Source organism: Phyllostomus hastatus, unplaced genomic scaffold, assembly GCF_019186645.2.
Source record: "Phyllostomus hastatus isolate PE091 unplaced genomic scaffold, TTU_PhHast_1.1 phas_contig_210, whole genome shotgun sequence".
Classification (NCBI taxonomy): Eukaryota; Metazoa; Chordata; class Mammalia; order Chiroptera; family Phyllostomidae; genus Phyllostomus; species Phyllostomus hastatus.
In genome coordinates, this window is record NW_025333737.1 from 15,854,150 (window position 1) to 15,881,636 (window position 27,487).

Sequence of the window (27,487 nt, forward strand, 5' to 3'; positions counted from 1 at the left end):
TGATTTTCATTATTTTCAAGTATATAGAGCAACAGAACCACATACTCATAGGTAGAAAACTTGCTTTATTTAAACAGAGAGAACTCATCTAACAGCTTATTTGATTTATTAGCATCGAACTTCAAGGCTCGAGAGTAATTATTTTGAGCTGTGTATGTGCCCTGCTCTGTGACAGGCAAGATGCCCAGGGGAGCAGGAAAGCATATGAGACACAAGCCTTGCCCTCGGAGGACCTACAGCCCGTGGGGAGTTGAGACCTGCACTCAAAGCAAGAGAAAAAATAATTAAGCATTAACCACTGAGGTGCTGATGGCTGGTGGGAGGTGGAAGGTGGAGAGGCCTCCAGATCTTGCTGGCGGGGAGAGCTGGAGAGGGCTTTAGGCAGGACAGAGGCTGGGGAAGCTCAGGGTGATTTAAAGAGGTGGCGGGGAGAGGGAGCATGATGTCTATGGAGAGGCCAAGGGGCAGGCTGGCCAGCGGTGGGACTGGACCAGTGGAACTGGACAGGGAGTCCAAGCCCGGCACAGGGACCTGCGCAGGCAGTGCAAGGTGGGTCTTGGCTTAGCAAGAGATGGAGAACTCGGTCGTGGACGCATGCCTGGATGGGGCAGGGCTGCTCGGGGAAGAACAGTTCGGTGGTGGTCTGTAAACAGGACTGAATGTGAATTTCGAAATTGAAATTAGGAACAGTTTGTTATTGTCCCCATAGTGATCGAGGGTGACATATTAAGGCCTATGTTCCTTTCAGAACTGGTAAGAATAGGAACTGGAAGGGGAAGGACAGTGTCTAGGAGGAAGACTCGGTGAAGTCTGTTCTAAGATGTAGATGGAGGAGAAGAATTTAAGGCTCCAAGATGTGCCACATGGGGACGAGAAGATGGCAGGTTCCGATGACCAGAGTGAAGGGGACTGGGGCGTAATGAGGACAGCTTTGGGGAGAGCAGGGTAACCGGAAGTTGATGATGTGGGGCCACTAGACACCCAGAACCAGTGCTGAAGGCAGCCAGGCAATAGAGCAGCTGTTGTCATGGTGGGGTGACCCACACACCCTGAAACACTCCCCCCCCGCCGGCCCCCGCCGGCCCTGAGTACGAGTTACCTGCCATTCACAGGGCAGAGGCAAACAGACTGCAGCCCGGCTCTGGCTCCATTCGAGTTCCAAGTACAAGTGGTTCAGTTCATGGGCCTTCACTGTGTCTCTCGCCACTAAACAGCCATCAGAGCATTATGCCATCCAAGTCAGCCCCGGCCTTTAATTTAATCACTCTTGCCTTAATCGATTCCCGTTGAGTGCTAAACACTGAGTGGCAGGAAGAGGCTGCCCCCTGGGCATAGTTAGATTGTGAGATTCGGCACCACATCCCTGTCTGATTAGGGGGAAGTTGACCCCCCACCCCCACCAAGAAAACAGAAAGGCTCCCAGGAAATCCCATGGAGAGTCAGGACGCAAGCCAAGGACGTCCCAGCCCCTCGCTGAAGCAGTCCGCACTGGCAGGGGCTGGACATCACTTGAGGGGACACCAAAGGCACCCCTCCCACTGTCCTGCACCCTGGCTTTGGGCTTCCCTTTCAAAAGTTGGGACAGACAAGGCTGGTAGAGGCTGGACCAGGCTGCCTGTCCATCCGTCCCCGGCAAGAGCCCTGCTGCAGGGAGCTCACCCTCCAACCCAGTCGGCGCCGTCCGGCTGGTGCTAAGGGAGGCCGGGGGTGGCCGCTGCACTGTTTCAGACATCAGGCTGCACCCAGCCGGCGAGAGACTTCAGGTCAGGCACCTGACTGGGGCTCCAGGAGGCACAGCCCTCCGTGGGGCACCTGTCTTCTGAGGAGCTCCAAAGTGTTCCCGTGGATTGTTTTATTTCAGTTCTGTGACTACCCCGTGAGGCCACCTTGTGCTCTTTCTGAGGGGGGAGATCGCATAATCCTCATTTTACAGATGGGAAAATGGAGGCACAGGAAATCTTATATTATGCCCATCGACAGAAGAATTTGTTTTTGTTGAGGTGTAACTGACATATGTTATATCCGGAGGTCTGACTCTCTGCCACAAGTCCCTTAGTTGGTTAGAGGAAGGGTTGCATTAAACTCAAGGCGTGACTAGCCCAAGCAGGGGGCAGCAGAAGCCCACGAAACGAGGGGATGGCCAGCTTCTGGAATGCAGTCTTGCCGGCAATAAATAATAAGGAGATCTTTTCTTAAAGACTTTTTATTTTTACGTTGACCCAGATTGTCAACTTATACATGAATCTTTTCCTCTACATTTCCCATCAGACATCAAACACTGGTTTGTAATTATTTATAGCACTTTAGTGACATTGAAAGGGAATTATTTCAATTTATTCTGTCTTTATTAACACTCTGCAGGGAGCAGTGCAGTCCTCACTCCCTGGGCCTGCTGTGAAGGGAGGGGCCGCGGCACTCAAGGAGGAAGAACCGAACCCAGGGGAGAGACACCCGGAGCGCATGTTATCCCCACAGGATTAACCCCATCGAGAAGGTTAAATAGGTTTAAAGAGGGTTCAGGTGAGTTTGTGCATAATCAGTCCATTATTCAAGCGGATTTAGGGATGTTCTGTGAGATCCTTCGTTTCTAAGCAGGCCTCATGGAGACAGCAGAGGCAGAGTCCGCATGGTGGCCGGTTGGGGCCAGTGTGAAACTTCCTGGTGTTCAGGAAGGGACAAGACAGAGAGTGGGCGGCAGGGGGGCTGGTGACACCCCCCAACAGCTGTTCCTGGGGATTCTCCATGATGGGCAGCTCTGAAAGGGACAGGTCCATATGAGTCTACACCACAGTTATTACCGCGCCCCAACACAGCAGGTTATATACAACTATTTTATTTGTATATACAACCCTTCCTTGACTTATTAACAGATTCTGATGCATTACCAATACCAAAGTTAAAAGCCAACCCAATATACAACAAATATATGGTAGTGAATATTTACATTTAAATATATTTGTATTTATAAATATGTATGATATATAATTATATTTATATGCATATAAATATATGCTATATAATTGTAATATTTATATGCATAGATATTTTAAACCAAAGAGATTCTTTGAATTGTAACCTTCCCTTGAGCACTTAAACATTTGGCTTTTGATTATTAATTACCCAATAAGCTTTTTGAGGGGGAGACCATGGGTAGGGGGTGAGGTAAGACAATGGTCAGTGTCACTGTCCAATTAAGAACAATTAAAAATAAGCACCTTTGAATGACCTACAAATACGGCAGAACTGGATTTGATCCAGGACAATTCTGCTGGCACATAATTTAAGGCACTGGTTCTAACTCGAGGGGGAGAGCTGGCCTTCACCCCAGGGGAGGGGCACGTTCCCTGGCTCCACGAACTGCTCCCTCCTTCCTAGCACTGCTCGTTGGCTGTAGATCCCACGAAAGGGGGTTATGGACCCAGGGGTCCTCTGCTATCCTTGGTGTCGGGGGTGGGGCGGGGAGGACACAAGGATGAAAGTACATCCCTGGACTTTCTTTGGTGCAACCTCAGAATTAGGTCCCAAGACAGCATCACCCAGCTGTCCCGGCCAGAAGGAAAACTAGCAGCTGGGACCAGAGATAATTATGTCCCTCTTCTCTCTGATGCCTGGTTCAGCAGGGAAGCAGACAGGACCGGAGGGAGAGCCCTGAATGAGACACCATTATCAATGGCTTCAGATTTCATTCTAACGAGCTGATTTAAAATGGTTTTAAAAGTGTTAGACTTTGATCTAAAACTCCTTCACTTAGGGGAGTTAATATACTCAGGGAATTTAATTTATTTTGAGTCTCACAGTGGAAATGCTGCAACACCCCTTAAGTTGGGGTTCTGCATGAATGAATTTGAAGTGCTGTCCTGTCCTGAAAGACAGGAAGAGAGCGTCATGGGGGTCTCCGCACTAGGCTGTCTCCTCCCTGGCACCACGCGGGGAGCAGAAATGAAGGACTGTACATACTCACGGCCGGGCCCCCAGGGCCTGGCGCCCACGCCTGGGTCTCCTCCTACCACAGCCAACCTCCTACATCCATCATACTTGTTACAACAGTCATATAATTCAAGCTGATGAAACACAAGTATTAAATGAAAGATAAATTCTTAAGATAATTTTTTACTGTCCAATGGGATGTCAAAGACCACTAAAAAGTAGTACAACATTAGAGGGGTTCTCGCATGCGGATTACTCCTCAGTGCAGGCGACGCACGCCGCGTGTGGCTTAGGCAGGGAGGCAGGGAGTTTCAACCGGCTGCCCCACACAGCAAGACAAGGCTGGGCCCTGTCCCAAAAGATGGGGGGATAAGTGTGCTTTTGTCCAGTTTAAGTTAAAGTGAAATGTTTGAAATACATAGATATCATTTTTCTGATTCTCTGATTTAATGACTTTTTAAGAAACTGATGTATTATGACTCTCAGTCTTAGTTCATGGGTAAGAAGGCTTCTTAAGCTGAATTGATTAATCAGATATGACTCTGCTTATTGGATACTTGAAGTTCTCTGTAGAATTCGCTTTATTTAACATTTTCTATTTACTCTCAGCTGTCCACCATCAAACCTGTTTGCCAGTTTACCAACTTCAACACTCTGTTTAATTATTTCCTCCACAAAAACCTCTCCTCCACTCTCTTCTGTCTCTCCCACTGTTTCTCAGACCCCGTCAGTGCTCGCTCGCTCGCTCAGGAGTCAATGAGTAATCCGGTAAGATCTCTAAACCTGAGGTCTCCGGTCCGCACAGGGCAGGAGGGAGGGCGACTGGGCTTGGCTGGCGTGGAGAGGACACAGTCTATTCCTGGCGTGGAGCGGATTTCAGGAAGGAAGAGGACAGAAGCAGGGACAACAGATGATAAGTCACTCTGCTCCCCTGTGGCAAGAGTTCTGTGTGTACATTTAAACATGGGTGTGTGCGATTTCCAGGGGGTCCACTTCCACCCGAACAACAATGCCCGGTTCCAGGGGAGCTGGGCAGCTGCCTGCTTCTCCCATCTCGATCCCTACTCTGTGTAAGAATGTACTCAATACAACTGATTCCATCCCCAAGGTCCACAGATGCCTTTGCACACTTATCCAGTCACAAGTGTGGATTCAGAGGTGGCTGCTGATAAGGCCATTTACTGAGCAGTTACTATAAGCCAGGTCCTGGGCCAAGCACTGGGTCACCCTGTTTAAATCCTGCAGCAACCGTGGGAGAGGTACTACCATACCCCAAGTTACAGATGATGAAAAACTCTGAAAGGCTAACTGACATGGCTTAGGTCCCACAGGGAGGCAGGGAGCCAGGGTTTACACCCAAGAGTCCTGATCTGAGCCCATGCCCTGAACCACTAGGCCAATGCCTCTATCTTTCATTGCCTGCCCTGCACCAGGCATCCAGGGAAAAGTACCAGCTGCCCTCAAAGCATCACAAACCTCCCTGTACAGCTGAGGCACAAAATACATTTCTTGGGGCTAATTCTGTAGTGCCCCTGATTGGGGCATGCACAGAGCCTGCTGAAATATCAACACAGCAAAAAAAATTAAGATAATCCACCTGGAAATCATTTGAACTGACATTTTGTGGAAGCCAATTCTAGCTGCATACCTAGAGAATGTTTCCTAATCAAAGAACCCAAGAAACTCAACAACCATCCTGGGCTGGCCTCACCACTCAGATCGGGGCCATCTGTGGCGGAAAGGAAGCTGGCAAAAGTGGCAAGAGAACGGCACCTGGAGACAGGAAAATAGTTCTTGGACAGCAACCCCTCTGGCAAGGTGATGGGCAGGACTGGCGTGGATGGTACATATCCTATTACCTGCACAGGTGCTTGGGGGAGGTCCTTGAGCTTGCAGGAGTGGCCGTGAGTCCAGCGCACGGAGGATTCCGGGTAGGCCCTCAACACCGCAGTGTAATGGAACACTTATGGCAGAGCCTGGGCCCCAGGAAGGAAGACAAGCCTCCAGGCCCAGCTTTGCCAAGGGTGACCTGAGGTTGAGCGTGAGGTCCTTCCTGTGCAACTCATCTACCCCCAGGCTCTGAACTGGGTCTCATCCGAGGGCGCCAACGCCTCAATCTTTCTGAGGGGTGGGCCCTAAGATGAGACTCTCAGATGTCCCTGAACTTCAGTGACTTGACCCTGACCATAGCTGAGTCTATTTGCCCTGATCCCTCAGTCTCCATTTCCAGCCTTCTGTGAGCCCGTCAAACCCAGGTGCTCCTTTGTGTAACAGAGGGATCCTGAAGTCCTGGATTTACGGGGAGAGGTTCAGGATCCTGGGACAGTTTCTTTGTTTTATATACAGAGACACAGAGGTTAAGGGTCAGGACCAGATCAGAGCTTTAGGCTGTGCTCCGATTACAGACTCTTGCAAAAGTTTACTTGTGAGTCAGTGGCTTTGGAATGAGAATATTCCACTGGGTCAATGTTATAGACTGTGCTCGGGTTTGAAGGCGAGCCCACAAAGGCCTGTTAAGCCTGTGAGTTAGCTGAGGGGGAGGGGGCCCGTGTCAGACACCCAGCGCCAGCACTCAGTGGCTGTGTGACCTTCAGTGAGTCACTAAGCTCCTTGTATTTCAGTTTCTCCATGGGCAGCATAGAGATGATGACAGCACCTGCCACCTGTGAGGGGTTGTTGGGAGGATTAAATAAAGTACAGTGATTTCTGGGGAGCACTTACAGCAGTGCCTTCTCAGAGGCGCTCGAGGAACGTAAACCGCCATGAAGATGACAGCACCTGGGTGACGCTTCCACAGCAGGGCTCTCCCCTCTGGCACTAGTGACGTTTTGGGTGGACCATTCTCTGATGTGGGGAAGGGTCCTGTGCCGTGTAGTTTGATTAGCAGCACCCCTGGCCTCTACCCACTAGAGGCCAGTAGCACCCTCCCTCAGGTGTGAAAATAAAAAAATGTCTCTGGACATCTCACCGTTTTATAGGAAAACAGCCGAGAGTCCTAGGTGGAATGCCGGGTTTCTCTCCCTGCTGCAGCCCAGGTGGTCAGTCTTCCCTTCCCCTCACCTGTCCAGGGGGCCTCTCCCTAAGCCAGCTCCAAGTCACTAGTGGAAGCATCTAGGGTAACCAGATGGTCTAGGAGCCATTGGTCGGGTGGGCGTTTCTGGAAGGGACTGGGGGTCTCCGAAGTGGGAAGATGAAAGAAGTGGGGTGGGAGGAAGTGGAAGGAACAGAGGCGAATGGGGTCTCCCATCTCTGTCCCTCTGACCTCGGGGCACAAGGAGCACTGCAGCTCTCAAGGTGACAGGGCAGGGTCTCCTTCCCTCAGTGTGAAGTGTGGTTTCTCCCCTTTCCTCTCTTCTTTGGCGACCAGAGGGGACCAGGCTGTGGGACCATAAGCAGTGAGTGCTGCAGTGGGAAGGTTGGAGGATTGGGGAAGTGGGGGCATGGAGGGCATGGAGGCATATAGAGGGGCACAGGCAGCTTTCTGGGGGTCACTTGGATACAGGGCTGGGGGCCAAACTTGATTGGATTTGTCCCCAAACCTTCCTGATGCCATGATCTTGAATAAAGCCCTCTTCCCATTCTGTTCTTCTTCTTTACCTATTGACCTGTATTTCCCCATTGTATCCATTCATTGGTTAAACAAGTATGGGCTGGAATGCCTACTCTATGTGGAGAAGTTTATGAAGCCCCTAGGAGTGTTTTTATTTGTTTTTGAGGCTTCCTTTTTCAAAGTGGGCATGAGGAAGAGACTAAACAGAAGGCACAATCTAGTTGGAAAACTACCGTGTGTTCGATCAGAAAACTGACACATGTTCGCACACACAGCTATGGAGCCGCTTATACCGTAGACAAATGCCGAGGGGAGGCGGAATAAAACACAATTTCTAAAAGTTTCCACAAATGGCCTCCATGAACTGATGTTAAAAGGGCAGAAGAAGATTTCAACCTAAACAAAGGGCACCGAAATCCTATTCCATCCATAGGCAGGCACTGACCTCAAAGGGCATGGGGGTCAAAGGGCATGTTCAGTGGAAGGGACTCTTTTCCCAATGTTGTAAGTCTGACCCTCCCTCAAAGAAATGGATTCTAAGTTTTCTTCTTGCAGTTTGTGGGAATAATCCATCTCTTCCGTCCTGTTAGGGGAGGGGCGCCTGATACTGGAAACCCCTGAAAAGCCCCACCCTTCCATGATGGCGTATGCAGATGAGGTCCACTGGAGTTAGGGTTACACATCACAGACTGCCACTCATTCAAAAGAACAGAAAAGTCAACAACCCCCTCCCCCAAATTGTCCAAAGGCAAAACCCAGAGAGCCAAGCCAGGTTACCGCAGCAAACACAACCTGTTACAGAAGCAAACGCTGGTCCAGGAATTGACTAGCTCTGGAGTCAAGCGGGGGTGGGTGCCTGGAGTGGGGTGTATGTGTGTGCTAAATTTATTTGTTCAGAAGAAGGGTTTGTAGACAGGGAAATGTATAAGCAATTCTTATGTGGTAAGTAAACACAAGCAGCATCATAAAACATAAAAATAATACCTTAATTGATTATGGTAAGAAAGGCATTTCTCATTCTGTCATAGGTTGAGTCAATGGGAGAGACAGGGATCAGATAAGACTCAATGCCTCCTGCTGAGCCTGAGCACGCGGTGCCTGCAGGGGCAGGCCAGGCAGTCTGGACCAGCTGGGCCTGGAGCTCCAGGTTCCTGAGCGCCGGAGGCCGAGGGGGTCTACTGGACGTAAAACAGCCCTCACATGCTGGGGATTCCAAGACAGGACCTTTCCCAAAGCACCACGGCAGACTCAGCTCTCCACCACCTGCATGTGGGCGCACACGCTGCATCCCTCCAGATCCCCAAGCGCAGAGCCAGGCATGGAATTTCCTCATCCGAGTACAAAGGACCCCGGCTCCGTACCTGGGATCCTCTATTAACAGCCCCCAGGCCTTTGAAACCAGAGTGCCCCACCAAACTGCCAACAGATTTCAAAATGGAACGAAATCAGGCATGCGTGGACTGCACCTGGTTCCAGGCATTGGGCTAAATACGCAGGGCCAACCTACAGGAGGTGACCTCTCTGCCTGTGGTCCGTCCCAGGCCACAGGCACCAGGAAACCCTGTCTGGAACCAGAATCCCACGCCCAGCTCTGGCTGATGTGGGATGTTAAGGAAAGGGAGAAGAAGCTCAAATGGATCCTTGAGTCTCCTGCAACCTGCCTGCGGCGGGTCCAGCTCTGCCTGAAGTGGGGGCGAAGCGGAGTGGGTGGGGGGCATCGCAGGCCCCCAGCTCCAATCGCCTACAGTGTCCAGGGGTGTCAAACTCATTTTCCCCCAGGGGGCCACATCAGCCTCGCGGTTGCCTTCAAAGGCCCGAATGTAACTTCAGCTCCTTAACAGTTAAAGAGTAGTTACATTTATACAGTCCTAAAATTATTTCAGCCCTTTGAAGGCAACCACGAGGCTGATGTGGCCATCAGTGAAAATGAGTTTGACACCCCTGGCCTGCGCCATTGTCGGGAAGGTTCACCCTAATAGTCTAGAGTGGACTATTAGACCCTGACCCAAGCCATTCCCTGGACATTCAGCTCAATCTGCGCGGCTCCAGGGGATGATTTGGCCCCTAAGATGCTCTCTGAGCTTCGTGCCAATTTTCAGCGATAGAATTAACCAGAGAGCCGCGCAGACCCAGCTCATCACAGGAGGGCAAGCCAGGGGTCGGTAACCACCCTTCTCCCCTCATTCCCAGTTTCAAGGCCGGCAGTGAACTCTGTCTCTTAAGTGAAAATGCCACACGTTTCTAAAATAGTACTAAAATAGTACTTGGCCACAAATACCTCAGGGACTCCTATCTGGGCGGCTGTAGCGGCGGGAAGCCAATTAGGAAGAGCCACCCGCTCGAGATTGGGGCTTCCCACCAGAGTCCCCCAGGGGGCGCGGCTCCTCGTACCCCAAGGTTCTTAATCTCTGCTTGTAAGGGGCATGGCCACGCCCAAAGGCCATTACCAAGACTCGTGCTTTCCAAGGCAACCACCCCTCGGCGCCCCCCTCCCAGTCTGCTGGGGCTGGTAGGGGAGGAATGGGTGTGGCTCGGAGCATCAGAAGAAAATTCATTGCCCCTTCCTCCCATCTTCCCGCCTAGCGAAGCAACAGGGCACGAAGCAGAGAGGCCCCGCCTGCGAGCCCCCCTCTACCTCCCGAGGGTCGCGGTGCCCTCAATGCACAGCCTAGTGGGGCGTGGCCACCAGGGCGCTCGCTCCGGGTGTGGGGTGGGGCGTAGTCCCTTGGCAGACACCATCACAGCGCTGGGAGACCTGGAATCCCACCCCTTCGGCTGAGGATGCTTCCCGGCGCGCGGCCCGGCTCCTGGAGGGGACCGATCAGTGTCACGCCCGTTTCACGCATGACTCTAGAGCCGTGATTCGGGCTCGTCGACCCCAGAAAGCCCCGCGATCTAACAAAGGGTTCAGAAATGAGGGGCGAAAAACACGGGTGGAAGAGTGGGGGCCTTGATTAAACACCCTTATAGAATACAAGGCAAAAAGCCAGGCTGGCATCGCAGATCATGTTAGCCCTACAAACAAAGCCGTGAGCCCTCAGGAAGATCTTGGGTGGACGCTCCCAGGGCTCGACCCTGTAGCAGCAAAACGCCAAGATTTCGGCGCCGATTGCCCCCCACCCGCACCCCCTTAATAATAGCCCCACCTTGTGCTCCAAAGCCCAGCCGCCCGGCTTGGCATGGCACCGCAAAGACGTGACACGCCGCAAAAAGATGGCACCTCGCGTTCGGAGGGGAAAAAAGCGGGGGTGGGAGTGGGAGGAGGCACAGCCTACCCTCCCCGTCCTCGCCCACCCGGGTCCACACCCACTGCCGCAGTGAGGGGCGAGCCCTGCGCGCCAGCACCGCGCCTCCGGCAGGGAGCGCACAAACGGGACGCCCGGGCGCAGAGCGAAGAGAAAGGGGCCCGCCCGAAGTGCACCTGCAGCCCCGCGCGGGTCTGCGGCTGTGAACACCTGCGAGCCGGCATCGGGCTGCCGAGACCTTCCACATCTCAGGCCAGGCGATCCCTGCCTTCCCGAACCTCCACACTGGCAACCGCGCACTACCTTCTCTCGGGCACGGCGCTGCTCGCGTCTCGGTGCCAGGCGCGCGCAGGGGGAAGGGCAACTGAAGTGACAGTGCTTGGACCCCTCCCCATCTCCCCAATTCCACTCCCTGCCCCCAAATGTCCCCTGCGGGTTTCTGAAGGAGGAAAACGGAGGCGGGGGACGGACCACCGCCTTAAATCAGGGGCAGCGAAAGCCCCATTGGAATCGCTACCGGGGAGGTGAAGGGAGGGGCAGGCAGGGAGTCATGTCTTCTAGAACCCGATCCATACCTTCCTTAGGGCTGATGGCAAACCGAGACAGAGAAAACGGATTACAGGTTCGGTTTTGGGGGTCGTCATTGGAGCCCCCCCCAACACACATAGACATACATGCCCATTGCGGCAAAAGGCGGCGATCGACAGTGCATGGCAGCCCCCTCCCCCAGGTCACCGCCATCCGTGCCCCACCCTGCGGGCACAACCTCTGCCCGTGTCCTCGCAAAGAGGGTCGTGTGGAACCCCCAGCACACATCCGCACGCACACACACACACACACACACACTCATACGCCTGTCTGCATCCCTTGCATGGGTCCCTTTCCAAGCCGCCCAAGACCCACCCCGGAATGCAGAGAGCGCAGGGAATGACCCCCGCCGTTGCCCCTCGCCAATGCCCACCTCATGAAAGCCATCTCTGAGGCGGGGGGCCGAGGGGTGGCGGTCTGCGGGCGCATAGGGCGTGCAGGGAGGCACATTTCAGAGTCTGGCGCCTACCTGACAGTCGACAGAGGGCGAAGACAGTAGAGGAAAGCAGAGGAGAAAGTGTCTGTGGTGGCGGCGGCGGCTGAAGGTGGGCGGCGGCGGCGGTGCTGCTGCCGGTGCCGGAGCTGGTGCGGGAGCGGGTGGGTGGCAGAGACTGCGAGCGCGCGCACCAGCGAGAGAGAGCGCTCCCGAGACCGGCGGGCGGCGCAAGCGCGAGCAGCAGGAGCGCGAGCCACCCCGGCGCAGAGGCGGACAGCGAGGCCTCCGCGGGCGTCTTTTCCTCCCGCCACCAGTGGGCGCGCGCGAGCGTCCCGAAGCTCGGCTGTCTCCCGCCTCCCGGCTCGCTCCTCCCGGCGCTTCCCTGGCCCGCCTGCCTTTTCCCACCCCTACCCTGGGGCCGCCGCACCGACCGCAGCGCGCACGCGCGTTCCGTGGCGCACGCGCACCTGGGTCTTCTCCCGCGGCTGGAGCCTTTGTTTTATCTGAGGGGTCGCCACCCTCGGGAAAGAGGCTTGGTTGCCACCTGGTATCGGGAAGATGTTGGGTGTCCTACTCCCACATCTGCTGCTCCCTTTCTTCTCGTCCTCCTGGGGTGATGTCCTATTTCGGAAACGTCTTGGGCGAATTTTCACATGGCGGCTCCTCCGACTGTCCACCTGGACCGTAAAACCATCCCCGGGTTCAGTCTGCTCTGGTTGGCGGGCCCGCAGACCCTTTCCCGAGTCTCCCAAATGGGTCTCCTTGTTGGAGATCAGTTTCCTCGGGCCTGCTTCATTTAAGCCTGCTTTCTTTACACCTTGTTTTTGTTATTGACCAAGGTCAATTCTTTCCTTAGCAAATCCTCTTAAAACAGGCTAATTCAGTTGTAATATGGTAGTGCCTTTTTTAAACAAGGAACATTCGAATCTATTATTAATCTAAGTGACCCGAGAATAAAATCTTAAATTAGACGAAGGCTCAAATGGCGCTAGTCACATTATAAAACATTTTCACATACACACCTATTTTTTTTCTCATTTGTTGGCACACCATTATACTGTAAGTAGAGCTTGAGACTTGAATTCCAAAGTGCCTGCTGGAGTTTCTCACCTGGATAACACACCTCAGACTGACCAGAAGCTTTCATTTTCCCAGTCACCCAGTTACCAGCTTTGGTCTATCGAGAAACAGACCACAGGCCCAAAATGGAGTCACTTGTGCTAAGCAGCCTCACTGAAACTAAAAGTTAATACCTGACCTAATTGTAGTTTCAGCCTCTCCCAGGAGTGGAATTTTAAACTACCAACCAGTCTGGAATTTCCTGATCAACACTAATAAGGTAATCTGCCTAATAAGACCCTTGCCACCCTCCCCACCGAAGAAAGGTGTCCTGTTCCTGAAAGAATCCTTTCTTTTGATAATAACTTTCTTGTTCTGCCCAGTTTTGGTCTATAAAAACCTTCCATTTTGTACAAATTCTCAGTGTCCCTCTCTACTTGCCAGATGGGATGCTGCCTGATTGATTCATGAATCACTCAATAAAGCCAATTAGATCTTTAAAATTTACTCCATGGAATTTTGCTCTTTGACAGGCCTTACGTTGGTCTCCCTGATAACTAATTTAAGCCCTGGCTGGGGAGGCTTTATAGGTATGGGGGTTCGGGGACAACCATCTTGTCCGAGGGGGATGGGAACTTGTCTTGAAGCTTTAATTTGCCTAGGCTTTAAATTCATTTTTAAAAAAATCAACATTGTATGTTATAGATTAATACAAAAGTCAAGTTATTAAAAATTATTCACATGGGTTTAATTACTATGTTATTATTGGGAGCACTGAATGGATGATAGAGATGGGGCAAATTTCTCTTTTGGGAGAGGAGCAAATTTCTAAAGCCATAGGTTCTGAGTCTCTGGGATTGACCTTTTCGTTGTTGTTCTAACTGCCAACATCCTTGGTTAAGTTAAAGACCCTTACCTTGCTTCTGGACATGTAGTGACCTTACTGGTCTCCCTGTTCTCTGTTTCTCTGTATACCAGCCCACCCTGAACCCCCTAGTCTGCTCACTCTTCAAAAGCAAGCATTTAATCAGGACACTCTCTTGCTCTAAGATAGCTAAAGGCTTCTAACTGACCCCTAAGTGAAGTCAAACTCCTTAGCCTTCGACTCCTCAGTATTCCACACCCAGATCCCCCACCCTACCCCAGCCCCTCAGCGGAGCCCCTGTCCTCTCCAGTTTTCCCTCTCATCTCTCTGTGGCTACCTTGTTTATTTGACTGGAATTCTTCCCCACCTGTACTCTGGAGTTTTCCTCTGTTTACAAAGTCCTTGCTTTTTCTCCATGCACCTATCCTATCTAACCTTCAAGCCCTAGGTTACATTTTATCAAAACCTAATCACCCCAACTGCAAGGGATATTTTGAAACTCTAGGAGGAGATTAGCAGTTACTCATCTTCTCTCAAAAGTGGAGAGGGGAATTAATTTTAATCTTGTTTTATTGCTTTACATTTCTTTGTTGTCCCCAGTGTTTCCTTACCCCCTTTCCTGTGTGAGGATCACACGTCCTCTCCTGTTATCACGCGATCAGGACTGTCCCCACCCCACTCCTCCACTGATATTTGGCCTGGTCACATGACAGTCTTTGGCAACTAGAACTGTGGGTGTGATACAGACTTGTCCCAGCAGAAGCTTTAAGAGGCATTGCGAGTTTCTGCCATTGTTACTTATCTCCTCCACCACCAGAATGGCATGCTCCTTCAGCTGGGGCCCCAGAATGAACAACACAAGAAGTACATTTAACATGCATAACATAAGCAGTAAATAGACATTGACTGACTGAGTCACTGAAATTTGGAGGGTTGTTTGTTATCACAGCAAAGCTGACTGATAAAAGGGATTAAGTGATCATATATATCTTAATACACATATATATATCTTTTAAAATATATTTCTTATGTTGTATTGTGAAATTTTTAAAAAAGATTTTATTTATTTATTTTTAGAGAGAGGGGAAGGGAGGGAGAATGAGAAGGAGAGAAACATCAATGTGTGGTTGCCTCTTGCATGCCCCTTATTTGGAGACCTGGCCCACAACCCAAGCATGTGCCCCAACTGGGAATTGAACCAGCAATCCTTTGGATCACAAGCCTGCACTCATTCCACTGAGCTACACCAGCCAGGGCTAGTATTGTGAAGTTTCTTACACAGTGCCTCACAAACAGTGGACATTCATTAAACGATAAATAGTAGTTATTTATTTCCTATCACCACCAATCCTTTTGCTACACATTATTTTATTTCTATATGTAAAATAAACTTTAACCATTTATTAACACTGTTCCCCATTGAAATTTCTCATTTTCTTTCCTTTAAGACACAGGACAATGAGAACTACCTGGGACCTGATGCCACTGTGGTCTTCTGATACCAACGATCCCATCTGCCTACATTAGATTGAGGTAATGAAAAACAATCTTAAGCAGATCCATCATTTAACTACATGTAATATCGAGTCGAGTGTTCATTCCACATAATTTCATCACTGGAGGTAGCTAATGGCTCACTAACTCAGGCCAGGAAAATGCGTCCCCTCCCTTTCTCCCTGCTCCTCCCTCTTCCTGAAATAGAGGTCTCCTGGCCAATTCAGCACACCATGCCCACCATACAGAAACACAGAAGGCAGAATGCCATAGGGAAAGAACCGGGTCCTAATCTTAGCCATCCTGTGTGACAGTAGACAAATTCATTAACTTCTCTGGGCTTCAATTTTTTTTTTTAAATATAAGTTTTCCCAGGCTGTGTTAGAAATAAGATCTGGATACTATAGAATTTATACAAGTCCAAACAAAAAAAGAATACATGGGTGTGGGAACCAAGGGTTCCCATTTCTGGAGGTCAGAGGGCCAAAAGAGATGTCATTGAGCTACACTCATGGGGTGTGAGCAGGGCTGTGTTCCTCCTGAAGTCTTCGCGGGAGCATCTGCGTCCTTGCCTGTTCCAGCTTCTGGGTGTGGCCTGCGTTCCTTGGTTTGTGGCCCTGGCCGGCAATCACATGACTCCAACCTCTGCTTCTGTTGTCACATCTTCTTCTCCGACTCTGACATTCCTGCCTCCCTGTTTCACTTGTAATCCTGCGATGACACTGGGCCCACCCACATAATCCAGGATACTCTCCCCAGTTCAAGATTCTTAATGTCATCACAGCTTCCAGGTCTACTTTGCCACATAAAGTAACGTATTCACAGGTTCCAGGGACTAGGACATGCTCATCTTTGGTGGGGGCATTGTTCTGCTCACCACAGAGGGACGTGGTGACCAGGGCACAGACCCCTCAGGGAAGAGGGCCTAGGGTAGCCCCACATCTAATGGCTGACCCCAGTGGGCAGAGAAACGTTCAACATGGGGCAACTCTGACGGTCCGTTTTGGCTGCAGAGACCCCAACGTGGTCGGCCGAAGCTGTTGTTGGCCCTGCTCACAGCTCGACTTCCTGTGCACAGCCCTGCTCTCCTCCCCTCCCTTCCACGGCTGTCCGTCCTGGGGGCACTACCTAAACATCTCGTACGCTACACTCAGCCTCAGAACCCACTTCCCAGAGAACCAGTCTGTACCTTCATGAGTGTGTTAAATAATAAAATCTGGCAGTGGGTTTAATAACTTCCCTAATTTCAAATAGGAGTAAATGTAAGTGATATTTTCAGATATCTGTAACACATGTACTATGATGTGAAAATATCTGTTGATGACAAAGTCACGGGTACTGTTAATACTACTTATCACCAAAATGCTGCATTCCAACAGAGGTTGTAAAGTAAAGATGAACTTTTTCCTGTCTAAGTTTGTGAGCCCTCAGGTTACAAGCCCTTACCTCCTCTTTCTTTACAGCAGGGGTTTCATAAGTCCATTAAATTGAATGAAGTAAAGGCTACAGTGAAATGGAATGAGCATTTCCTTAATGCTGGATCAATTAGTCTTAGATTCAATTGCGTGACAAAAATGCAAAGGAGTGGTGGTTTAAACAAGACAATTTTATTTTTCCAGAAATAGGAATCAAGGGCTATTTCAGGAGCTCTGAGACCTTCGTGGAGCCCATATCCATCTCTTTGATTTCTCTGTCATCCTCACCTTGCTGCCTCGTAGTCTAAAGTGGCTGCTTTAGCTCCTGGCAGCACATCCCCAGAAGGGAGGAAGAGATCATGAAGTCCTTTAAGGACAATTCCTGGAAATTACTCTTGGCATTCTTGCTAACATCCTATTGGCCAGAATTTACACATGGCCACACAGAGTTGCCAACGAGACTGGGAAATGTAGTCTTTATTACAGAGGACTTTGTGACCAGCTAGATACCAGCTACAGGGGAAGAAGAAGATGTTGAGTAGTAGCCACAATAATGCTAAGAAGCCATCTCCCTTGGTAATTTCTCCCAGCTACAAACAAGCATCCCATTCTTTCTCTCTGAAATATTTTCCTGAAAATGCTTTTTATAACAAGGCATTTTCTAGCAAGACAGGTGACACCCTGACAACCAACATTTCTTTATTTTCAATTATAGTCAGAGGTCCAGATTCACAGCATACTTAGCCTCAAATGTATTTGTTCTGCCTAATCACCTGCTAGGTAGGGTGCTGTGATGAGTCACCTATAGTCCTCTCTTGAAGCCAACATAGAGAAATATGAATATAATATAATCAAATTAGGAAGTGTGTATTAGCATTACAGACAAAGGCTTCACTACAGAAAAGAAACCATCACCATAATGGCCTAAATGTCAGTTGCCCTGCTGCAGTTGAAATATGAGTTGATTGACATGCAAGTTCATGAACACCTTGATTATATACAGCGAGGCAGACCCATGCCTGAGTTCCTCCAGGCTTAGCTCTCATAATCATTGTCTAGGCTCACGTTTTTCCTCCTGTCTTTATATTTCCCGAATGCCCTCACCCACCTCTGCCTCCCCTTACTGCCCCTGCGGTGCCATCGCCCGTCGTCTAGGTTTCCTGGGCTCTAGCAGGAAGCCGGACGGACGAACTGCAGAGGAGGGTTTCGGTTACACATGACTCAGCAGCGGAGCTCTGTTGTCAAAAAAGGAAGGATGATCCCGGGACCCAGAAATAGGGATGGGGCATAATGCGCCCATGAGGTCATCCGCTCCTTATATTTGTCTTTGCCCTGACACTGTGGACATCTGCACCTAGAGGAGTGTCAGATCGTTTGGGGGGTGTTCAGAGGGGAGCCCCACATACGGAACTTGAAAAAGCTGAGCAGAAATCATTGTGCCCAAACCACGTCCCTTGCTGCAAAACCCCTCTCTGTGGAAGACGTGGTCAGGATTCGGAAAGTGGGCTGTAGGGTGCACGTGGTGAAATGTAGGGTGAAATGTAGGTGTCTCATACCATTGTGTGGTGCATTTGGAAGTTGCCAAGAGAGTAAATCCTGAAAAGTTCTTGCTACGAGAAAAAACTGTAACTATATGAAGTGATGGATGTTAACCAAGTTTATTGTGGTAGTCATTTCAAAATACATGTATGTCCAGTCCTTGACTTTATTTTTTACAAGCTGTTCTTTGTTTAGAGTAAATGTCATTGTCATCTCTTTTTTTAAATAACACTAAGTTCTAACAACTGTCACTAGTGTTCTGATTTTTTTTTTTTTTAAATCAGAGAAGTGGGTTTATGCTTTCAACAAACATTTAAGTGCCTCCCCTGTGCAGGGAATACAACAGTCACCAAAACCTCAAGTTGCTCACAGAATTGTAATGGACTTATTAATTGAAATTGATCTTACCTATTTAGGGAAAGTCAATCTGAAAAGGCTACATATCATGTGACTCTCACTTGATGACATTCTGGAAAAGGCAGAGCTATGGAGGCAGTAAAAGGTCAGTGGTTGTGGGAGGGTGTGGGGGAGGGGGGTGCAGAGGACTTCTAGGGCAGTGGCACTCTTCTGTGTGTTATGTGCACTCTGTGGGGTGGTGAACACGTGTCGGTGTGTATTTGTCAGGACCCACTGAATGTGCACTGTCAGGAAGGAGCGTCGTGACCCGTGGACTGGAGGGGACAGTGGTGTGTGAGTGCAGGTTCACGGACTGTGACCGAGGAGCTGCTCTGGGCTGGCCGTTGGGTCGACGCGGTTGTGAGGGGGCGGGTGCGGTACACAGGAACTCTCTGTCCTTTCTCTTTGGGTTTGCTGCAAACCCAAAACTGCTCTGAAAAGGAAAGCCCATCTTTTGGGAGGTGGGTTGGGGGGATAGGTGAAAAAGGTGAAGGGATTAAGAAGTATGAACTGATAGTTACAGAATAGTCACGAGGACATAAAATACAGCACAGGGAATATGATCAATTATATTGTAATAACTGTGTGTGGTGTCAGATGGGTACAAGATTTATTGGGATGATCACTTAGTAAGTTCTGTAATGTCTAATCACTGGGGTGCACACTTGAAACTAACACAATATTGTATGTCAACTGTAATTGAAAAGTAAAAATAAAGCAAAAAAATAAATACAAACAGTAAAAACATAAGCCTATCTTTTAAAAGTTAAATTAAAGAAATTAGGAAAATGTAAAAAAATCTAGCATTAGATCCCACGTGTAGCATGTAGCATACATGCTACACACTGATTCTTTAAAAATCAAATTCTAGAGAGCTGAGGCAGGGTGTAAAAAAAATAATAATCAAATTCTAAGTAACAAATTAGCCTCTTTAATGATAAAGGAAAATCCCTGATGAAGTTAGTGGGTCAGCTAAGAGATTAAATTCTGAAGGAACTGTGTTCTATGATTTTTTTCCTCCTAGATCAGAGACTAGCTGTGTTTTCAAATATTAAATAAAATCTATTAGTCCCATGTCTGCAGTTCCAAATAAGGAATTGCCCTGAAAGTACTTCTGGCACTTTTGCGATCATTCATGGATATATGTAGAATGAAAGGGTCCCTGGGATTTAGCAGCTCACGGAGTTTATCACTGTCCTGGAGAGTTTGGAGCACCAGGCTGCCCAGGCTGTTGCGGTCACACACTGTTGAGCAAAGCTCGCCGCATTTGTGTCCGCAGCTGGCCGGCCCAAGATGCCATGATTTCCTGCTCTTCCTCTATAAACCAATATGGACAGTGCCCATGCCGATGGCTGACCCCGCCTCTGGGGCTCTGAGGAGCTTTGCTCCAGGCAGAATGATCACCTTAGAGTCTGGCTCCCCCGCCATCAGAGAGTGAGCCACAAGTCACCCTCTGACAGGCTGTTCTAGAATGTTCTAGAATGGGCTACTGTAAACACTGCTTTAGTACAATGCAGCTCTATGTGAGTTTCCAGGTCTTTAGTCTTAATTCATAGATAGCTCTAAATTCACTCATGCCTTTCTCCTGTATTCCAGGAGAAATCAAAATGGAAAGAATCAGAATATTGATTAGAGTGGTCATCGGCAGCCCTGAGAATTTAGGGGTTCGTAATTAACATTTCTTTTTTTAATCCTCACCCGAGGATATGTTTATTGATTTGAGAGAGAGAGAGAGAAGGAGAGAGGGAAATATTGATCAGTTGCCTTCCCCATGTACCCGACAAGGGCTCGGACCCACAACCTAGGTATGTGCTCTGAGTGGGAATCAAACCCGCAACCTTTTGGTGCACGAGATGATGCTCCAACCAGCTGAGCCACTGGGCCAGAGCCATACTTAACATTTTTGAAATACTGATGATCCTTATTATTCAAAACTTCATATTTGTGGATTTGTCTACTTCTTAAAATGTATTTATAACCCCAAGTCTATTTTTATTTTTAAAAGATTTTATTTATTTATTTTTAGAGAGAGGGGAAGGGAGGGAGGAAGAGAGGGAGAGAAACATTGATGTGAGAGAGAAACATTGATCAGATACCTCCCCTATACACCCCAACCGGGACCAAACCTGCACCTCTGCGCCCTGACTGGGAATGGAACCGGCACCCTTTCCCTTTGCAGGACGATGCCCAACCAACTGAGCCACACCGGTCAGGGCTGTAACCCCCCCATCAATACTTGTGGCACTTTTGCGATCATTCATGGATATGTGCAGAGTGGAAAAAAAAAAACTGGATTGGTCCAAGCGTGCACCTTCCCAGTGGAAGTCAGACAAGACAGCCCTCACTGCTTGTTTCAGCTCTTGTACTGTGCACAGGCGTCCTTTTCGTGGTCTACTTACTGCCATGCTTTGCATTGTGGGGTATTTGGTTGGTGATTTTGTTGTTTTAAATGGCAGTGTGACATTTGTAAGCACAAGGCTGTGACATGCCTCATGGAGAAAGTGTGTGTGTCGGATAAGCATCATGCAGGCCCAGGCTACAGGCCTGTTGGCCATGAGCTCAACCCTAATGAGTCAATGATATATATTGAACAAGGTGTTTTAAAACAGAAACACACATAACACAAGGTTATATATCATCCAGTTGATGAAAGTGTGACCAGAGGCTTGCAGGAATGTAAGCCTGTATTTCCCCCAGGAGCCGTGGTTTACTCTTCTCTCGTCCAGTGTGCGTGGGGACTTCACAGGACAGAACTAACGTGGCTAATGGGAATGTGAGGGATGGGAGCCATAGTTTGGCAGTGAGGGACAGAGACCTAGGGCAGAGGTCCTTGGCCCGGCAGGCTAGGTGAGTGAACCTCCAGACTCTCTCTCACTTTTATGCCTTTCATCAGCCTGGGCCATTCTCTCACCTCTGCCTGAATAACTCCTATTTTGTCCTTCAAGACTTAGCTCTGATGACCCCTTCTTGGAAGGCCTCTCCTGAGGTCCCCCCCTTTCAGGGCTAGGTGTTGCCCTGGGGGACCCACTTGCCACACTGGAGTGTGATTGCTTGTGTAAATGTCGAGTATGATGCCCTTGAAGGCCTAGACTGCCTTTTATTTGCCTCTGTACCCTCAGCCCAAACAGTGCTTGACACATAGTAGGTGCTTCACAAATAGCTGATGAGTGGCTGGCAAACTGGATGGATAAAAGAACAACCTGGTGAATATTTCTGAGAAACAGGTGCTAACGGTGGGATATAGCATAGCCCAGTAGCTCAGTTTAGGAAAAAAGAAAAAGAAAGAAAAAAAAAAACAAGTACAAACCCAAGACAGATACTGCATAAACCTTTTTAGGGGACCTGGACTGGTAAAGACCATTCTGCCTGTCTCTTCTGGCTTTCGAAAAGTCCTGAATCATTGTTTAGACAAAATAGCCTTTTATTAAATACCACTCACTCCCTTTTAAGTTCACTGTCAAGCTTTATTGGATTCTAAGGAGAACCAGGAGGAAATGTGGACGGTGAGCCGCAGGGGGCATCTCTCCCTTTCCTCCTCTTGCCGCCTGTCTTTTGGTTACAGCCGAACAAGAGCCGAGAGGCCAACAAGCGGCCAGCAAACCTAATAACCTCATGCTGATGAGTTTTGAAGCTTACAGACATATGCAAGCTGAATTGAAATTGTTCAATTTCTGTTGCCATTAGCAAGGATACGGCAGAGGTGTGTACACACACACACACACACACACACACACACACACACTCTTCCCTCCTGTTCATGGGTGCATTGCTCTTTTCTCTGTGTTGTTTGCTTGCTATTTGTCCTCTTAACCTCAAAAACCCTTCACCAACCCCTTGGGCACCTCTTCTTATTACATAGGTTCAGATGACTTTGCAGTGGCAGGCATGGGGTCAGCCCAGGAAATGCCTTTTATTTTGATGCCTTCAGGGTCCCAACTGTGCATGTCTTTCTCATCCTCTTCTTTCCCCAGGACGCTGCTGGCTCTGTGGTCCCCTCATCAGCAGCCCCTGTCATCTGGGCTGTGCACTGTGCAGCTGAAATCCTCACTCCATCCTTTCTTTGGGGAGAGGGTAAGGCTATGACTGGACAGTGTTAGAATGAGAAATTCCAGAACCAAGCCCAAGAGCTTTGGGAGCTCCGCACTGACTGTAGGGAGTGCCCTGTTCAATCCTCTCATCTCACAGATAGGGGCACTGAGGCTTAAAGGGGAAGGCACAGGCGTGATTTAATGGCAGGGCTGGATTTGAACTCAGAGCTTACAGTTCCCAGTTCAGGGTTTGTTCCTCTGCAGCACAGCTGAAATGGGGCCCTCAGCAAACTGGAATGCCTTGTGGGAAGAGCTCTGAACTGGGGAGACTTTGACTCCTGGGACATTTGTCACTGACTGGACACATTTTGGGCTGTCACTGCTGAGGAGGGAGTGCTACTGGTATCTGGGGAGTCGAGGCCATGTGTAAGCAGTTATGGCAGCAAGACCTGGTCACGGCCCTGCAGGGAGGGGCCCAGCGGCCCATCTCACGGGTGCCCCTGTGTGACCGCTACAGTGGGGGCCACAACCTCACACCAACAGGCAGTGGTGGAGTTCGAGACTTTTTGTTTGTTTTGGTTTGGGGATTTATTTTTGCTTTCTGAACGTGAACTTCACATTGCTCATATACGGGGTTTCTCAGTTATGGCACCATTTGGACCACGTCGTCCTTCCTGTCCTGAGCACCGTAAGGTGGGTGGCAGAACCCCTGGCCCGCCCACTGCATGCCTGTGGCACCTGCAGGACTTTTTGCCCTGTGGAGGAACAGGTGAATGTTTTTTTGATATGTAACTCATATACCATAAAACTCGGTGAAAAATCTCTATGACTTTTGTCTAAACACTTACTCCTTATTCATCAGCCCCATCCAGGCCCTGCTCTTAATTGGTATGTAAATGTTTGACCAATCGTTTTGGCTCTGGGCTCTCTTGCAAGAGGCTTTTATCTGGGCCTGGTGGGAAGGTGGGATTCTTGTGAGCAGTGCGTGTATTTGCTGAGATCCATGCAGGCCAGGAGAGCTGCCCTCTGCTCCTGGTGAGCACACAGAGCCCAGGGCTTCCTGGTGCCCTGAGGTGGCATGGGGTCCTGTGACCAGTTCAGACCAATGACTTGTGAAAGGAAGTGATGGGTATCACTTCTAGGCTAGAGCATCTGATTGCTTGTGGGAGTCCCCCTGGAGTTCTCTCCATCTGCTGAGGCGAGTACGGGAAGATGTCAGGATGCAGCCTCCTTCATTCAGGTCCTGGAGTGATTACAATAAGCTCCAAGCTCCCTTCTGATCCTCACATGGTATATAACATGAGTGGAAAACACACTTTTGTGAGGCCATCGAGGTTTGGGTGTTATTTGTTACCACTCCATAATCTCACCTATCCTGACTGTTACAAGGTGCATGCACAGAACCCACCCTGTGTTCGAAGGAACCATCCAATTCAAACAGCCAGTGGAATCCATTCAAAGGTGGAGATAATAAGGGGTTAAAAAAGAAAAGAAAAGCTCATGAAGTTAATTATCAAACATTTTATTGAGTTAAAAACACCAGCAAGCTAAAAAAACCCCAACTTGTTTGTGTTATGCTTCGGTTGTTTACAAATCCGGGCGAGTGAAGCAGAGCGCGAGCTCAGTGCGTGCCCTTTCTCCGTGCGGAGCGGTGGGAGGGGCCGGCTCCCACAGAGCCACAGAGGGGCTTTTGTGTCCGACAGGAGCATCTCGGCACCCACGCGCTTCGCTTGTTCATCCACAGGAACTGCTTTCTCTCGCAAGTTAGGGCCATTTGGGTTTGGGATAGGAAATCAAAATTATGATCGGCCTAAGAGAAGAAAAATTGTGCTGAACATTATAAATGTTTGAGTGTAGGTATCTTTAAAGAAGACAAATGTGAAGATCCAAACTAGATAAACCAGAGAGAGGGACCAATGACTGGGGCAACTTGTCCTAATTCCCTGGGTGCCCTGAAGTGTTTGCTCCCAGGTCCCCAAAGGCCTGACGCAGAGGCGAAGGGCACAGAAATGTAGAGCTAAGATTCATTGCCCGTTGAAGATCAAAGACATGGAAAGATACAGCATTTTGTAGATAAATGCACAAAAGAGGAAAGTGAGACTTAATATTCAGGTAGTTAAAAAAATCTATGGCTTAAAATTTAAGTCTTAAAAAAGAGAACTGAGCCCTGGCTGATATGGCTCAGTGGATTGAGCACCGGCCTGCGAACCAAAGTGTCACCAATTCCATTCCCAGTCAGGGCACATGCCTGGGTTGCAGGCCAGGTCCCCAGTAGGGTGTGTGTGAGAGGCAACCACACAGTGATGTTTCTTTCCTCCTTCTCCCACACTTCCCTTCCGTCTAAAAATAGAAAATAAATACAATATTTTTAAAAAGATAGAACTGAGGCATATCTATGCAGGATAACTTTTCATTACATTTTTTCTTAAATAGTTTGCAAACATCCCATAGAAACTCCGAGTATTGATTAATTTTTAGGATTCCTTATTGCCAGTGCTACTAGGTAGCTGGTATAATTGGGCAAAATCCTCAGCTTCTCTGTGCCTGTTGCTTTGTTTGTAAAATGACAGGGTTAGAACAGAAGACATCTAGGGGTCTTTTAGCTCTAAAAAAAATCTGATTCTTTGAAAAGCAGCATCCTGGAGAGAAATGTGAGCCTACTATTTTTATACAATTGATACCTTTTCTGAGACAACTGCCCTTCCAAATCTGACGTTTTAAAATCTAAGATAACATTCTTCCAGATGGGCTGGTGGCTGGAAAAAAGTCAGATTTGGGAGCATCCAGAGGTTTTGGCACCTTAGAAGTGAACACCCTGATGGAGCCAGAAGCTGGTGCGTTCTGGGTGTGCTGCAGATGGCAGCCACTGGTGGAGGAGGTGAGGCAAGAACTGCTGGCGTCGCCAGCCCGGTCTCCCCAGGCCCCCCTGCCTGCCAAGGACCCAGCCTTTGTACATAGGGAGGCTGGGCCATTGGCTGAATGTGGGGCCACTGGACCCCTTTGTCTGCCTAGGACTTTCCCCTTTTACCCATTTGTGCCATAGAGTTCTGATGGGGTCACCTGTTATGCTGTTCACCCTTGGGCTGTGCAAGTGGACACGTGATCCAAGCTGTGCTGACCCCTAGCCTCCTCGTTGGAATGGGGGAACAGGCACCCTTCCTCTCCGGCAGCCAGGGCTCCAGCTGCAGGGAGAAGGTCCCTCAGTGAGAAACAGCAATAAGGGGAGACACTGGCTGGGGTCTGAATCCCTGCCCTTTCTGTATCCTCTTCTGACCTGATGACCTTCCCTCTCCACCCAAGTGAGCTGCAGTTAACCATTTGCAGCTCCTGAGGCTGGGCTGGAGGGAAGGAAGGAAGAGGGCAGAAGTCCTGGAAGTTTTCCTGTGTGTTCAGCCTGGGGCCTCCAGTCTTGGAGAGGCGAGTGGAGCCAAGGAGATGGACGATATGGCCAGCCCAAGGGCACTCAGGGAGGGCAGGCAGGACCAGCAACAAGATGCCCAAGGGGCGGGATTTAGGGAAGGGCAGCAAATCTCAAAAAGTGAGGAAGGAAACACAAGGGAAGGGAGAGAGAAATGGCCAAAATCTTAGGAAATTTAGGGAAAGGAAGGTGGGTGGAAAGCAGTGGTTGAGAGAAAGAGCTGGAGAGACAAAAAGAAAAGGAGGGAAGGGGTGATGGGCCCTTGTGCTGAGAGATGATTTTGAGAATAAATTTGGGTTTTGGTGCAAGGATCTGGGAAGAAGTCGAAACAGGACACGCTTTGCCGTGCGTGAGTTCGGAGGAACATCATGTGTCTGGGAGATGGAGAATCACTGAGCTGAGGAGTGTAGAGGCCCTTCAACAGGACGCTCACCGGAATAGATCCATTCCGACCCTTCACTCCTCTTCCACCTCTGTTTACCCTGAGGTGACCGCCCCCCTGCCAGCTGCCTAAAGACAGGTTCGCCTTATGGTCTGTGTTCCACCAGGCCTGGGTCATACTACCTGTGGTCTTTGACGATGTGGTGGAGACCACCTGCTCCCTTCCCCACACCTCGTCCCACCCCCAGCATTTAAAACTGGCCTGAGGCTCCCCACCCTCCTAAAGCTGAGACCCTAACTCCTTGTGCTGGTCCCCCAGGCCCTCTATGCTCTGACCCTGTCTCTCTCTCCTCCCCCATTCTTACCTTGGATGGTCAGAGAGGCCTCGATAAGGAGGTAACCATTAAGCTGAGCTATAAATGACGAGAAGGAGCCAAGTACTTGAAGATGTGAAGAATAGCATTCCAACTAGGGAACAGCAAGCCCAAAAGCCCTGAGTTAGGAAAACTGTGAGGGCGAGAAAGAAGTGGGTGGGGGCAGAACGGGGAGGGGGCAGCTTACAACTCAGCCTCCACTTCCAGTTAAAGAGCTCAGAGCTGGAAGCAACCTCCGAGGGGCCTTAACACAACTCCTTATTTCACTTAGTTAGTTGATTAAATAAATTTGAAAAATTGAGATATAATTGACACAGAACATTGTAACTCCTTTATTTTAAAGACAGGGAGGCTGCAGCTGAGAGGTTAGTACCTGTTTAAAAATTATTTCAAAAAAGTGCATAAGTAATACATGAAAGTCTTCAAGTTAAACATTCAAAGAGAACAGAAAAAGTCAAAGTCCCCCTGGCACCGCCCCCACCCCCACCCCGCCTGCCCCAGTCCCTGTCCTGCTGCCCCCTCCAGAAGGGACTTTGGCTGGTGGGGAGGGTATCTTTCCTGACTTTTGTGTTGGCATACACATCTATTTACATACACTTAGAAATGTATGGCTTTATATACTATTTTTAGATTTTATTTATTTATTTTTAGATAGAGGGAAGGAAGGGAAGAAGAGAGGGAGAGAAACATCAATGTGAGAGAGAAACATTTATTGGTTGCCTACTGCATGCCCACAATTGGGGACCTGGCCCACAACCCAGGCATGTGTCCT

The 27,487-nt window shown here is 49.3% G+C and overlaps 1 protein-coding gene and 1 long non-coding RNA gene across 13 annotated transcripts in view; both read right to left on the reverse strand.

The window, feature by feature from the left end:
- The window catches only part of MAPT (microtubule associated protein tau), an 86,388-nt gene extending 74,291 nt beyond the window's left edge, over positions 1-12,097 (reverse strand). For 3 of the 12 annotated variants that reach the window (XM_045836029.1, XM_045836028.1, XM_045836027.1), the window contains exon 1: positions 11,780-12,082. The gene's annotated coding sequence lies outside the window, so the exon portion shown is untranslated. Of the gene's footprint in view, positions 1-11,779 lie in introns of all 12 variants that reach the window. The other 9 variants (XM_045836033.1, XM_045836032.1, XM_045836030.1 and 6 more) reach the window with 6 other exon arrangements.
- Positions 12,098-24,072: 11,975 nt separating this feature from the next.
- On the reverse strand, positions 24,073-26,946 carry LOC123817687. Its single transcript, XR_006785478.1, has 3 exons — positions 26,707-26,946; positions 25,603-25,724; positions 24,073-24,352 (listed from the first exon to the last, which is right to left on the reverse strand). It is a non-coding gene; the product is annotated as an uncharacterized LOC123817687 (long non-coding RNA).
- Between the last annotated feature and the right edge of the window lie 541 nt (positions 26,947-27,487).